General features: G+C 44.5%; 1 long non-coding RNA gene across 1 annotated transcript; it reads left to right on the top strand.

Moving 5' to 3' along the window:
- The first annotated feature begins 200 nt into the window (after positions 1 to 200).
- Positions 201 to 11,466, top strand: LOC147578423 (uncharacterized). The gene is made up of 2 exons (XR_015255176.1): positions 201 to 9,951; positions 10,237 to 11,466. It is a non-coding gene; the product is annotated as an uncharacterized LOC147578423 (long non-coding RNA).
- Positions 11,467 to 15,782: the final 4,316 nt, after the last annotated feature.

Genomic DNA, 15,782 nt, shown 5'->3' with positions numbered 1-15,782 from the left:
ACAGAGAGAGACAGAGCATGAACGGGGGAGGGGCAGAGAGAGAGGGAGACACAGAATCGGAAACAGGCTCCAGGCTCTGAGCCATCAGCCCAGAGCCCGACGCGGGGCTCGAACTCACGGACCGCGAGATCGTGACCTGGCTGAAGTCGGACGCTTAACCGACTGCGCCACCCAGGCGCCCCACAGAGCTGAAGTAAAGTTCAGTGTTTAATACTACTTGCTAGTTAGTGTTCTTCATGTTTCTTTGAGGTTAGACTTTGTGCAGTTTCTCTCTAGTGATATGGGTTATTGAAAAGATGTAAAGGTTGATTGCAGAGTCAGCAAAGAAATGTTCCTTTACTATTAAGGTACATGGACATAATTGACTTTAATTCATCATGCAGATTTTAGATGCCCATCAACTAAATGTCCTACACTTTCCTATTAATATACAGTGTAAATGAAAATTCTTATCTGGAAAAAAAAAGCTCAAAAACAACCTTTTGCAACATGTGATCTAGAACTCCACCAGTGGTGTGTTTTACGTGTATCAAACTGAACCTTAGGTAATATAGTAGCATAGATTGGCTTAGCTGCTTGCTCTTACTATTTTAGCATAGAACTAACCATAGGCAACCTGATCCTGAAATACTTGAACTTGAGCATGGGAGAGGATTGTGATTTTGCTTTTGTATTCCAAAATACATTAACTAAGGATATTCCTTCCTCTGTTCTACATTCTAATAACATATTGGTTATTTCCTATAGAAAATCTCAATGACTTTTTTTTTTTTCTCCCTAACTAATGAACATCTTAACATTTACAACAAGAACTGAGGATTTATGGTATTCTGTGACCCAGTAATTGTGTACTCAGGGTTTCCTGTGTTCTTGGCTAGATCATGGCTCATTCCCAAGACACTTTTCCTGCTTAAGCCCATTTTGGTGTCAAAAATGAGCAACATAACAATAGCAGAAGGAAGTGATTAAAGTTTAAGTAAGTGGATGCAGGACATTTTAGCCTAAGTAGTAAAGAAATAAACTGAAGTTCTACTTTGTCAAACAAGCAGGCATTTTTCTTTTCTCTCTGTGCTAATATGTTCTCCTAGAGCCTCCTCATAAACCTCAAAATGGACTCAGCACAAGCCTAAAGCTAACTCTGAAAGAATCTACCCCCCACCCCTGCCCCAAGGCTTTTGTAAGTTTGGGGGATGGTGCTTCAGACTGAGATCAAAGCTGCCTTAGGTTAAATATAAATGTTTTGAAAAAGGGAATAAATGTCCATGTATTGTTTGACAGTGCATAAGTATTTTAAGTCGCCTTGAGTTACTTTGGAGTGCAGGAGCTTTCAGATTACACCTGGCAGGGGACCCCTGGCCCTAAGACAGAGCTGTGGTAATACATGTGTCATGTTGCTCCTTGTCTCAAAAGGAATGAAAACAAAGTGGTCTTTTATAGGGAGGGGCATTGCTGACATTTGTCACCCCTGCTGCCTCTGAACGTGTGTCTTACGTGTCCACTCTGAGCTGAACATCTTTTCTCCCAGATAGGGCTGATCACCAGGACGTGGAAGAACACTCAGTAAGGAATACTTTTTAAGAATGGTTTCCTTTTGGTAATCTCAATGTTGACTGATGAACTCTTGCTTTCCATTTAGTGCAAAGCAGAACTACTTTATCAGATGGGAATGAATTCTTGTGTTCACCAAATCCTAGTTAAGTTTACCCTAAAATTACTAAGTGCACAGAGAGATTCCAGTGTCATTTCTTTAGGTCTCATGAACAACAACTTTTTGTACTGGTTGCTCTCTGGTTTTTACGCACCAGCCAGTTTATAAACAACTTGCAGTGTGTTAGCATTTCATGATGAGAGGAAGTGGAAAGTGTTCCTATGACACAAAAGCCCTTTACTTGAGGGATACTTTGGGGTTAAGAACAGTTTTCCACTCCAAATGGTTCCATTATGTTCTCTATAATGGGTGTGATTGTTTAATGATGACATATTTGAACTGAGATGATTGAACAGACATTACTTGAGCAAATAAAAGCTTGACAGGCTATGCCTTTTTAAGCAATTTTGTAGGCCTAGGGCAGGATAAGATGGAAAAGGCTGATTACCACCGCCGTTCATAAAAAGAGCAAAATCTGAAAGATGCAGATTTGAAAGTATATAGTTCATGTAGCAGAAGGCTAACCCTGTGCCTGGCTGATTTCTTTTGCAAGTTCCCTTTGTAGGTGCAACTTTGCTGAATGTGTTCCTGTTGAAATCTTGTTAAAATAAATGTTTCTTCCAGCTGAGGAATGATGGTCTACCTTCAGTTTTGCAAGTGGGAAGATCTTTTTGTTGTAGAAGAGCTTCCTAATCTGCCACTTGACCTGGCCTGATCTTAGTTTTGCTTGGACCTGATGTGCCCTCATTGATGAAGTTGAAATATTGCTCTTGCTGCTATTGGTAATCAAATTAAGTCCAGAAAATATTTTTGAGCACTCACCACACTGCTAGACCTTGGTGTATTTATAGTCTAGCTTGGAGAAAGCTCTGAACGTAAGTAACCAAAATGCAGGACAGTGTGTTTCGAGTTGTCGTGGAGGTGAGAAAGTAGAAATTAGATCAGACTAAGAAAATATAAATCTGCCCTGCCGTTCCTTCATCAGACACAGTTAAAGCCAGCTGCAGTTAACAAGAAAAAATATTTTACCCAAGGACATTCTGCAGCTGTAACGTGTCAGAACAACTCCTTTGCAGTGACTACTGCTTTCTTAACTCAGAGGAACTTTGTTCTCTAAAATCAGACCATCAGAAATTTTGCTATTTGACATAATTTACTTTGACCCAGAGAAGTTGCCTCAATTTCCATGAGGTGCAGAGCTTCAGACAAGGGGTTTTGGGAGACAGCATTGCACATCTAAACTTTAGTTTCCAAGGGTATAGGACCCTGGGTCCACTTTGCAGTCCAGACCTGATATTCAGCCCTCTACACACAGCCCTGCTTTGCTCTGAACCTATTGCCATGCTAATTTATTTGAATTTCACCATACCCCAAATCTTGTAAGTTCCACCTTTCCTCCAGACTGTTGATTTGCTCCTGAGGTCTTAGGCTAATTGAGCTAAGCTAGGACAGAAGCGCATTCAAAGTGTAAAGCACAATAGAACCCAGAAATTTACATACTTTTTTTTTTTTTTTTTTTTAAATCTTAGCATGGGAGAGGGGTAGAGAGAATCTCAAGCAGGCTCCATGCTCACCTGGGAGCCTGACATGGGACTCAGTCCCACAACTGTGAGATCATGACCTGAGCCAAAGTCAAGAGTAGGATGCTAAACTGAGCCATTCAGGTGCCCCCAGAACCTAATTTTAACTGAGTGTTCAGGAACACTTAGAAGGCAGTTGCATTAATGATTTATTAGGTGTCACTAACAGTTTATTTGATATTACAGATACGGGGGGCCATGTCAACTTCTTTCTGACATTTCCGTTAATTTTTTTTTTTCGTTTTGGCAACTCAATCTAACATTAAATACATGTATGTGTGTGTGTAATATATTTACATAATATATACATGCATTCCTGTGACCTTTTCACATTTATGGTTTTGTATGTAGATTCTTCCACAAAAGTAGTATCTCTTGTTGGCAGGTGGAGTATGGCAGCTTAAAATTTCTTCCGTGTTTTCTTAATGTCTTGGCTGTTGTGCGTCCAGTAGATGTTCAATAAATACTTTCCACAGTGAATCAAGGTAGCTTTGTGTCTTCGCTCTTTCTTTGATACTTTCCCTAAGTTTGAAACCAGCATAATGTGGTATCTTCCTCATCACAATTCCACCTCTGCCTTATAAAGTACAAATTACCCTCAGGCAATGAGGCGCTGAGCAATGGAAGGTTTTTATAGCTCCATTTGTCTGCAGTCCCCAAATGCCAATGGATAGATGTGTTTGTCAGAGTGCGTGGTAAGTGCAAGTAAGCCCCCCATTAGCAGCGTCATTAGAGATGAAATAGATGCACGGGAACTCAAAGAGGTGATACGTCGTCAGACACTGCTCTGAGGAAGTACAGACTATCATTTGCAGAAGGAAATGCACAATTCCTCACCTCAACTTGATTTCTTTTTCAATCCTTTGTGTATTTACCTGTGTTCATCCACCACTTCAGTTGAGGCAGAATGAAATAAACCATTAATTAAAAATAGCTCAGGAAAACAGTGAAGACATTAATAGATCTAAATATACCAGCCTCGAGAGAGCAATCTCAATTTACCAAAGTGCCTTCACCGTGGGCCTTGCCCTTCATGTAGAGGATGGATGGAGAAAGTGGTGTCTCCCAGTGGCTGAGAAGGGGCCCGTGTTTTTGATCAACCTATTCCTGTACTCGCAGCATTTTTGCCCATCTTTCTGCTGTGTCCTGGGGTGTGGAGACCCTGTCCTCAGGAGGTCTCTTGTGGGTGACAGATAATGTTGCATTTTCAGGCTTCACATCCAGACAGTCAAATCCAGCAGCAGAAGAGACCTGTCTTCCTGGGTGGTCTTTTTTAAGAGAAAGGAAAGTTTCCTGCAAGCCTTTCAGAAGAGCTCTCCTTAGGCCTCTGTCATCAGAATTCCAACGTGTGTCCATCCTAAGTAGAATGGATTTCAATGACTGGCTTAGTGGGGGACAGAGTGGAGGAGTGTGACTTACTGAAACAACAAATCCAGCTCTTTGGAAGGAGGCTGTGTGTGTCCGTGCTGGATTGTTGGATACACAACCAACCATGTCTGCTACAGTCAGAGCAGAGCAGGGATTCAAACCCAGTCTGTCTCATCCCAAAGGCTGAGTTTGTGTGTTAATCCCCAAACACACGTGCATGAGGGTTACCTGTGTGTGGCTATTAGGAAAAACATGACTGGAACAAATCTCAGTTTTTGAGAGATTTGTGCTTATATTTGGGTTGCATAAATATTAAAATGTGTTCACTTGCTCTGAACATTAGCCAAGTAGTGTGTGGAACTGCTGTGGTCTGGAGTGTGGCCTCCTCCTAGCAACAGGACAACAGCCTTTAAAACAATTCCTCTGACTGGTGTTAGTCTTACAGTGTACCTGTTACTTTCTCCTTACCAAGAAGTGGTGGCTACAGAGTCTGGCAAGAAAGATTAAGTAGGCCCTTGAATTTCAGGCTAAGGGATATACACTTTTTTTTTTTTTTCCCCTCCAAGGAATATAGATAGAATCATGGAAAACTTTAGCCAGGAGAAGACATGACCCTGACTGTGATTTAGGAAGATTAATCTGTCAGAGTGAATAAGAAGAATTGAGAGAAATAGCATAGGTCTTTACATTTGCAGGAGGTCTGACCCTCAATCCACCAAGTCTGGTGTGCTGGAAATGCCCATTTGTTTATTTTCTTCAGGTTGAATTTCCAGTTTTGTTCTGCTGGGTTGATAGGAAATTCAGTATGAGCTATTTCCTGCCTTCTCAAGGATGCGCCAGAATCTGGGAAGATTACTATGTACCTGGTAAGCTTGGGAAGGACCCCGGATCTCCATTCCGTTATGGTCTCACTGACATCTTTGAAGACTGGTAGCCTTCTCTGGCTTAAGAGCATGCAAAGCTTTGTTAAATCTGGGACCCTTGTCGCCCAAGGTCTAGGTTCCCCAAAGACACCAGATAGTGATCTCCTGTAAGTGGTGTTTCCTCTTCAGGGTGCTGCCATCAGTACTGCTCCCATCACTGTCTGACCTCTTTTTAAAGTTAGCATTCAGTGAAATTTGTAGACCTTATGTGTAGAGCTTGATGTGTTTGGTTAATTGGAATACCCGTATAACCACATCCCATTGAAGATCTAGGACTTTTCTGTCACACCAGAAAGTTCCCTCATGTCCCCTTCCAAGCAACTCTCTCCTTACCCCGAGGCACCTACTCTGCTGAGTTCTACCCCCATAGATTAGTGTGCCTGTTCTAGAACTTCATATAAATAGAATCCTACTGCAGCTTTTTTCACTCAACATTTTGTGAGACTCATCATGTTGTGTACGTCAATATTCATTCCTTTTTTGTTGCGGAAGAGTATTTCACTTTTTATTAAATATAAAATTTATTGTCAAATTGATTTCCACACAACACCCAGTGCTCATCCCAAAAGGTGCCCTCCTCAATACCCATCACCCACCACCCCGCCCTCCCACCCCCCATCAACCCTCAGTTCTCAGTTTTTAAGAGTCTCTTACGCTTTGGCTGTCTCCCTATCTAACCTCTTTTTTCCTTTTTTTCTTCCCCTCCCCACCATGGACTTTTGTTAAGTTTCTCAGGATCCACATAAGAGTGAAAACATATGGTATCTGTCTTTGTATGACGTATTTCACTTAACATAACGCTCCAGTTCCATCCATGTTGCTACAAAAGGCCATATTTCATTCTTTCTCATTGCCACGTAGTATTCCATTGTGTACATAAACCACAATTTCTTTATCTATTCATCAGTTGATGGACATTTAGGCTCTTTCCATAATTTGGCTATTGTTGAGAGTGCTGCTATAAACATTGGGGTACAAGTGCCCCTATGCATCAGCACTCCTGTATCCCTTGGGTAAATTCCTAGCAGTGCTACTGCTGGGTTATAGGGTAGGTCTATTTTTAATTTTTTGAGGAACCTCCACACTTTTCCAGAGTGGCTGCACCAGTTTGCATTCCCACCAACAGTGCAAGAGGGTTCCCGTTTCTCCACATCCTCTCCAGCATCTATAGTCTCCTGTTTTGTTCATTTTGGCCACTCTGACTGGCATAAGGTGATATCTGAGTGTGGTTTTGATTTGTATTTCCCTGATGAGGAGCAACGTTGAGCATCTTTTCACGTGCCTGTTGGCCATCTGGATGTCTTCTTTAGAGAAATGTCTATTCATGTTTTCTGCCCATTTCTTCACTGGGTTATTTGTTTTTCAGGTGTGGAGTTTGGTGAACTCTTTATAGATTTTGGATACTAGCCCGTTGTCCGATATGTCATTTGCAAATATCTTTTCCCATTTCGTCAATTGCCTTTTAGTTTTGTTGATTGTTTCCTTTGCTGTGCAGAAGCTTTCTTATCTTCATGAGGTCCCAATAGTTCATTTTTGCTTTTAATTCCCTTGCCCTTGGGGATATGTCAAGTAAGAAATTGCTGCAGCTGAGGTCAGAGAGTTTTTTTCCTACTTTCTCCTCTAGGGTTTTGATGGTTTCCTGTCTCAACATTCAGGTCTTTTATCCATTTTGAGTTTGTTTTTGTGAATGGTGTAAGAAAGTGGTCTAGTTTTATCCTTCTGCATGTTGCTGTCCAGTTCTCCCAGCACCATTTGTTAAAGAGACTGTCTTTTTTCCATTGGATATTCTTTCCTGCTTTGTCAAAGATTAGTTGGCCATACGTTTGTGGGTCTAGTTCTGGGGTTTCTATTCTATTCCATTGGTCTATGTGTCTGTTTTTGTGCCAATACCATGTTGTCTTGATGATTACAGCTTTGTAGTAGAGGCTAAAGTCTGGGATTTGATGCCTCCTGCTTTGGTCTTCTTCAAAATTACTTTGGCTATTCGGGGCCTTTTGTGGTTCCATATGAATTTTAGGATTGCTTGTTCTAGCTTCGAGAAGAATGCTGGTGCAGTTTTGATTGGGATTGCATTGAATGTGTACATTGCTTTGGGTAGTATTGACATTTTAACAGTATTTATTCTTCCAATCCATGAGCACGGAATGTTTTTCCATTTCTTTATATCTTCTTCGGTTTCCTTCATAAGCTTTCTATAGTTTTCAGCATACAGATTTTTTACATCTTTGGTTAGGTTTATTCCTAGGTATTTTATGCTTCTTGGTGCAATTGTGAATGGGATCAGTTTCTTTATTTGTCTTTCTGTTGCTTCATTATTAGTGTATAAGAATGCAACTGATTTCTGTACATTGATTTTGTATCCTGCAACTTTGCTGAATTCATGTGTCAGTTCTAGCAGACTTTTGGTGGAGTCTATTGGATTTTCCATGTATAATATGTCATCTGCAAAAAGTGAAAGCTTAACTTCTAAATATTTTACTTCTTTTATTTATTTATTTTTTAAGTCTTTCCCTGTCTCTCCTCTTTCTTTAAAAGCATCTCCTCCTTCCCCATGTTGCTTTCAAGGGCATTATGAGTTTTCTCCATTTAAAGCCAGATAATCTCTCACTAGAGGCAAGAATGCACCAAGTATTCAGTGATGAATCTTCATGGGATAGAGGACAGAAAGGCGACACAAAAACACATAGGTTAATATTCCAACAAACTAGCCTGCCACCTAGTCATCCCCAGAAGAGCCGATGAGGGTCTGAGTTTGAGCGGAACATGGAAACAGGATGGAGAAAGCTGGTGTGGAGGCAGCATCCATGGAGATTGGTACCTCATGAGACCTGGAAGGACAGGGCTGAGCAGTTTAGCCTGGGTGACCAACATGACCGGTTTGAGGATAAGGATGGGTGTTGGTGCCAATAGCAGAGATAGGAGTAGAACAGGTCTAGGATGGAAAATGGTGAGTTAGTTTGGTACCTGTTGATTTTGAAGAGGATATGGAAGATAACAATGGAACTGCCCAGGAGGTGGGTGAAAGTAGAGATCTCTAGCTCAATAGCACCTTCAGGACTGAGGGTGAATGAAGATCAAGGAGGTGAGTGTTGAAATCTGAACCAGGAAAGTTTAAGGAGATAAATAGCAAGAACAGAGCTTTAGAGGATGCCATGCAGAGGGCTCAAGGAAGAGGAGTCAAAGGGAGAAGGAGTCATGGCAAAGGTATTAGGGCGAGAATGTAGGGAAATGGACGGTCTTGGGAACCAGGAGAACAAAGGAGAGGGAAATAGCTGGCAGAAATGCCAAAGCTGTAGATAGCTGACCAATATGAAGACGGCATTATTGGTCATTAAATTTCCCAACTGGAAGCTCACTTCTGGCTTTTGAAGGACCACCTTAAGAAGAAAAATGGCCACGGGTGGGGTGCCTGGGTGGCTCAATCAGTTAAGTGTCTGACTTAGGCTCAGGTCGTGATCTCACTGTTCATGAGTTCGAGCCCCATGTTGGGCTCACTGCTGTAAGTGAAGAGCCTGCTTCAGATCCTCTGTTTCCCACTCCCTCTGCCCCTACACCATCACCCCCCCCATCTCAAAAGTAAACATTTCTAAAAAGAGAAATAGGGGTTGAAGCAGGTTGCAAGGATCTGTGGAGTAAGAGTGGGTACTGAGAGAGACCATAAATAGCTTTTTTCAAGAAATGTGTACTCAGAAGAGTAACAAGGAGCTCAGAGGTAGGAGGGGGCTGGGAGTAAAGCCTGGAAGACAGGACACATGGTTTATTTCTCTGGGAAGCATTGAGCATGCCCATGGCCTGGGCAAAGGAGGCAGGAGAGAGTGTGTCTAACTTAGCTTCCTGGAAGGGGTAAGAGATGATGGGGTGGGAAGTGCCAAGGAGCGGGTGAGCTGTGAAAAGTGATGGGTCAGTCCTCTTTCCCAAAAGCAGTAGAGGAGAGGATGGGTGAGACCTTCCTGGGTGAGGATGGGGCATCCCAGCTGTGGTGGCTTCTCAGCATGGCATGCTCTTTAAGAGATTTTCTGTTCTATTTACTCTCTGTAAGTGAAGTTTATAAAATGTCTTCTTTGGGGTTCAGGAGGTTGGATTTCAAAGCAGTGCATATAGAGGAGACCTCTTCCTTCCAACTGTTCAAGGCTAGATGGTAGAGATCACTCTCCCAAGAGACAATCTGTAGTCTCTATTGTATTGTGGCAGGTGGTAGCAAACTCTAGGTTAGGAACCCAACTGTGATGTATTAGCAAGAGACACTGGGCAAACGTCCTCTGATCAGATTAATCAGGTACGGAACTACCCAGCATAAACAGTTGAGAGTAGCATTGGCTGGGGAGGCTGGCAAGGCAAACCTGGGACATACTCAGAAGCACTGCTTACTTGCCTTCCTAGAATCCTATCTGCAGCACAACAGGGGCTCCCAGAAGATTGGATGAACTTCACTGTGAGTATACATTTTGTTGATACTGTGAGCATACAGTTTGTTCAGGCTAGGATGACTCTGTAACTCCTTGGGTGCATATCAGGTGGGGGTACAGCGAGACCTTTATACTTGAGTGCCAGGATCCTGGTTGCGTGCTGGAGGGTTGAAGTTGCTAGAAATCTGGCTATGTCTCTAAAAGGATGCTATGTTTTTTGAAACCCCTAGCAAGTGTTCTCAGTATGGGTACTGTAAAAGGCCCAAAGATACACAGGTTGAAATACATAAATATGTTTGTTGACCTTCTAGGTGGAGGACACTGGTCCAAGTTGCTGCACTCATTCATATTGTACTGGCTTCTTTATCTGGGATCACAGATTTATCACTGATCCCTTGAGAAGAAAAAAAAAAAAAAAAGGCACCTCCCACCTCCCTTCCCACACCTGTGGATCCTAAGACTTTTTTCAGTTCCTTCTCTTACTGTGGCCTAAGCTCAAACTACTTGTGGTTGGTGTTATAGGTGTTAACAGACAAAAGAATAAACAACGTATGTAGGAGGCTATCTTTCTGGAAGATTTCTGTCTTCAAGGACACTAATTTTTCCAAATGTTTGGAAATCAATTCCTAAATTCTATCAGTGCACAGTGAGTGAGGGTAGTTCGGAAAGTGGAGGCCATATACAGTTCGTCTCTTTCCAGCTCCCACCTTCCTTCTCTCCTCCCCTGGCCCCGCCCCCCAACCACGCCCCTGGGCTTCTTTGCACGTAAACTCTGTCTGCCTGGAGATGGATGTGGCACAGAGCTAAGCCCCTGTAAGATGTGCTCCAGGCCTCGGGAAACACATACTCTATGACAGATGGCAGCAAATTAAGCTGGCAATTGAAAAAGCCAGAGCGTTTCCAGGACCTCTGTTAGTGGAGTGATTCCAGAGGGGCAGAGGCAGAGAAGACAAATTGCTGGAAAGTGGCCAGAACCATTTGGTGCTCGACATTAATTTGGTCAGTAAAATTCCGGAACACCTAGATAGAAGAAGCTATTCTGGATTCCATAGGCACACACGAAGATCGGAGAGACCAACATTTCGTCCTGTATTTGGGAAGATGGACAGCACACGGAGAGGTGCATGGACAATTCTAGGCTGGCAGAAGTCTGAACAAGGGCTTGTGTAAGGGTGAGCTGAACATTATAGCCACCACACAATCATATGCTATTGAAAGTTGTTAAGTCAGGCCTGGATGCTGTGAAGAGGGTGGGATAAACAAAATTCTGGCGCTGGGAGGGACACCGGGCCCTAAATTTAAAGATGGCAAAACTGGGGCGCCTGGGTGGCTCAGTCAGTTAAGCGTCCAACTTCGGCTCAGGTCATGATTGCATGGTCCGTGGGTTTGATCCCCGCATTGGGCTCTGTGCTGACAGCTCACAGCCTGGAGCCTGCTTCGAGTCTGTGTCTCCCTCTCTCTCTGCCCATCCCCCACTCAAGCTCTGTCTCTCTCTCTCTCAAAATAAACATGAAAAAAAAATTAAAGATGATAAAACTGAAGCTCCTCTGCAAGATGAAGTGGTTTATTCAAGGTCGGAGTCACTCAGTTATTTGGAACTCAGTGATTAATAGTACTACTCTTAGTAGTACTAGTAATACAACTAACAATAGTACTAATACTGTTATGTACTAATAATAGTACTGACATGGTTATTATGTGCCAGCCACTAATCTAGGTGCTTTAGGTGTATTAACTAATCTAACACAGCAGGTTATGCTATTTTCACATCCTAAATAGTATTTTCATATATAGAAAAACTGAGGCAGAAGGGTACAGGTACCTTGCCCAAAGTCCAGCCAGTAAGTGATGGAACTGAGACTCACACCCTGCAGTCAGGCTCCAGTTCTTGTGCTCTTAATTGCTGAGATCCTCATGGCTCCTCAGGTCTGTGACTCCTGGTCCAGCTCTCCTTGTCCTTGGACTGGGCATGTCAGTGAGGTGAGGTGACACTGAATGAGGGAGTGACATGACAAAAGTGATGTTTAAGGATGACCAGTGTGGCTTCAATAGCCAGGGTAGACTAGAGAAGAAATAGAGAAGGGAGAGCAGGTAGAAGATTGTCTAAATACAGTTGTGATGAATGTTTGGACCATGACAGGAATAGAGAAGCTTACATTAGACAGGAATGATTGGCTAGCAGTCATTTACCCCATAGTATAAATCAGTCTGTCCTGTTTCTTACCCTAGAAAACAAAACTCTGACTGCAGAAGAAAGGAATAGAGAGAGGCTACAGTGAAGGGAAGGGGCAAAGGAACAAAAGTGGAAATAGAACAGATACTGATGACTTCACAGTATTCCTCACAGAGGTCCTGGCCTTTGGGGATGGTTTTAACTTACTTCAGGTAACTGCCAATGTCCATTGCTTCTAAATGTTAAGAACGAAGACAACAAGAATGATGCCATCTCTTAGTGGGAATGAGACTTTAACAAGTAGGTAAAGATTGTATTAGGAGCCCAGCCTATTTTTTACAGATTGGGGATTCCCTTAGGGAAAGACTTGTCTCACCACTGCTAGGGGGCTGGTCAGCAGACATTCAGCTGCAGAGAGCCTCCTTGTCCAAGGCCCTGGCCTTTGCTAGGCAACCCACGTCCAGTGACTGACCAATGCAAGGATATAAAGACCAGGACAGAATCTCAGAGGAAGGGGCCATAAGAAGCTGGGGAGAGGACCCCATAAAGGGTCACTGACTGTGTGAATGTGTTCCTGGAATGAGGTATGACTAGATTTCTCAAGATGCAGCCCTCATAGATAAATTTCCACGATAAAGGGAAGCAAGAACTATACTTTGAAAAGAAGAGAACAGAAAATAAATAGCTGTTTGGAATAATGGTAAACTGGATGGAGAAGGCCGGAAAACAGAGGAGACTCTTCTAGATGCTTCTGATTGGTTCTGAGAATACTGTGTGTATGTGGAGTCAAACGTTTAGGGAACCGGCCCATATTTGAAGGTGAAGGTCTCATTCCATCTCGGAGTAATATTGCCATTGGCATGCTCCACACAAGCTGCCCTCAGATGCTCCTTTTCAAACGCAGGACGTGAGCAGTTTCCCAAATATCCACCAGATGGTACCTTCCTACCAGAAATTAGGTTGCAGGTTGTGGAAATCCGCGTTGTTTTCCCACCCCGCCGACAAGCCGCAGAATCAGATGCCTGCCCCTGGCTGCCACGAGAGGAACAGAAGCTGATAGGAACAAATCTCGGGGTGGGAGCCGTAAAGGGTGGGGGTGGGGGCGGTTACCTTGTTCTTATTTTCAAGAATATGGGACAGAACTCGAGGCGTCCTTTTTGGTGGTGGGGAGAGCCACGTGCAGGTATGTGGAATCAAGTCATAGAGAAGTCTCTGAGGGAGCAAAGGACTGTGAGTTTAGCCCCTGAGTGGGCCTGGTCGTAAAAGTCCTCAAAGATGCCTTTGTGCTGTCACTCTGGAGTCAAAGCGCTGCTGGTGCTTTGAAATGGTAACCAGTTGCCCGGAAAAGAAAGCCTTTGTTGGAGAGACTTCCTTATTGTTCAACAGTTTGAGTTCCAAGGCCTGAGCTGTGGTCTCCCCAGGTTGCTCAGCGTCCTTGGACGGAGAAGGCACCTGATGTTTACTGCGGAGCCACCACTGTCTCCTGGGTTCTCTGGTACTTTCCTGCTCTTAGCACTGAAAGTAAGGCGCACTGGGGTTGGGGATCCTGGCTGACTGGACTGCACACACCAGAGGGCGAGGCCAGACCTTTATACACTCAGTGAGCTGGGTGCTTCGGGGAAGTGCAGTTCTACTTTCAAATAATGAATCATTTTGTTGCTGATGTTTTCTTACCAGATTCCCTTGTCCCTTTAGCCAGTGAGACTTACATCAGCAAAGGCAAAGTTCTGTTAGAAGGGGTCTTCTCTTGGTTTCTGAGGAGCTTGGGAAGTTTAGGCCTTAGCCAATAGATTTGGGAGAAGATGTGGTAAATAAGTACAGTTTTCCCAGGTTGCAGAGAGAGGAGACAGTGGCTGCGGTGACGAGAGATTGGGCCTCTGAACAGGGAGACACATTTACTCTCATCTCCCTTCTGCCAAACTCCCCAAGGGTAAGGAGGGCTTGTGTGCACTCAGGGTGAGGGCCCTGAGGCCCCTTGGCTGGGGTAGAGCACAGGGGGGTTGTAAAGACCTCAGGGAAGAGAGGGTTGTATTCTGACCCCAGAAGCAGAGGGCCAGAGAGTTCCGGGGGCCTCGGAGAGACACAGGGCCAGCAGGGGAAATCCGTGGGCTTGCAGTCACCTCTCAGGGAGTGCACGGAGGTGCCTCAGCGACAAAGAGGCATGGAAGGATTCTGTCCTAGAGCCTCAGGAAGGAGTCTGGCCCAGCTGACGCCTCAGCTTCAGACCTGCGGCCTCCACAACTGTGGCAGGATAAACATCTGTCATTTTAAGCCCCCCAGTTTGTAGCGCTTTGCTTTGGCAGCCCCAGCCAGCTATCCCGAAGGCAGCGACGATGAAGGAGAGGCAGTTAGCATGGTCCCCCCTGCCGAGCAGGGAAGGGGAGAGGTGCTGTAGATGCTGGGCACAGAAACTGCCGCTGAGCGCTGGTGGGCCCGCCGGGGCCGGGACATGTAGAGCGGGAGCCCGGACTGCGGCAGATGACATTTCCAACATCAGGAAAAATGAGGCTTGCGACAGAAACTGGGTAAGGTAAAAGTAACCATTACTATTAAACTTTTCTTACTGCTTGGCTTTGTGTGCTAAAATTGGCTGCTCAAGTCACTGAGTCCCAAGGCCACAGAGGGTTCTGTTATGGCCGTGGGGTTGAAGCCACCCTGCCTGCCTAAGCCTTCCTGTCATTCATTAGTGTTCGTTTTCCCTGGCTGACATTATGGCCAAACTGGACCAGGCCCCGTGCTCCAAGCACAGCCCTGTACTTCCTACCCGGGCCCTTGGATCACTCTGTGCCTTTGCTGTTTCCCGTCTAAGTCGTACCTGTTATTTCAGGCCCAGCGCAGGAAGGCTTTCCAAGTCTCCCAAACACGTCGTCATCTCCTTTTCAACTCTGGCATTTGTTTTGAAGTATTCTTTTTAAAGTTTATTTACTTATTTTGAGAGAGAGAGAGAAAGAGCATGAGTGGGGAAGGTGCAGAGAAGGAGAGAGAGAGAGATAGAGAGAGAACCCCAAGCAGTCTCCATGCTGTCAGCACAGAGCCCAACCCCAGGCTCAAACCCACAAACTGTGAGATCACGACCTGAGTGGAGATCAAGAGTTGGATGCTTTACCGACTAAGCCACCCAGGCGCCGCTGTTTTGTTCTTTCTGATGTGTCTCATACTCATTGTGTCTCATACTTCTTTGTATCCCCGTAACACGAGCAAAATCAGCCCCTGCCGTGGCAGGTCTCAGCGCAGGCTCGCTGGTTTATTCAGTACAATCATTGCTAAAAATGCTACTGTATCCCACAATGCACTATGGGCAGTACATCTTGGTTTGTGACTGAAGCGCCCTTTATGAGTTGGGGCATTGTCTCTTGCCTGGGCTGCACTGGTCCAACGGACAGAGGGCTCTGTCATCAGGACCGTTAGTGCTTACTTATGGGTGTGACTGAAACGATTTTCCACAAAGGTGAAGGAAGAATAAGCACTGGGGCCACTCTGTCCGAGGAACTGGTCTACCTGCATTGGGGTGGCTCTTGTAGCCGCTCCAATAAAGCAGAGTGGATCTGCAAGTCCCTTGGGTGGCCTGATTTTTATCACCACGCTGACTGCCTTTCCCTCTTCTCGTATCTCCCCCTGCAGCCAAAAACACCTGCGTTCTGGAATCAGAGATAAGACATGTGAGGCAAGTTTTCTGGGAGGGAA

The sequence above is a fragment of the Puma concolor genome, chromosome C1, assembly GCF_028749965.1.
Source record: "Puma concolor isolate L17-30 chromosome C1, mPumCon1.1.hap2, whole genome shotgun sequence".
NCBI lineage: Eukaryota > Metazoa > Chordata > Mammalia > Carnivora > Felidae > Puma > Puma concolor.
Note: the sequence above shows the minus strand (reverse complement) of the source record. Positions and strands in the feature narration are given on the sequence as shown.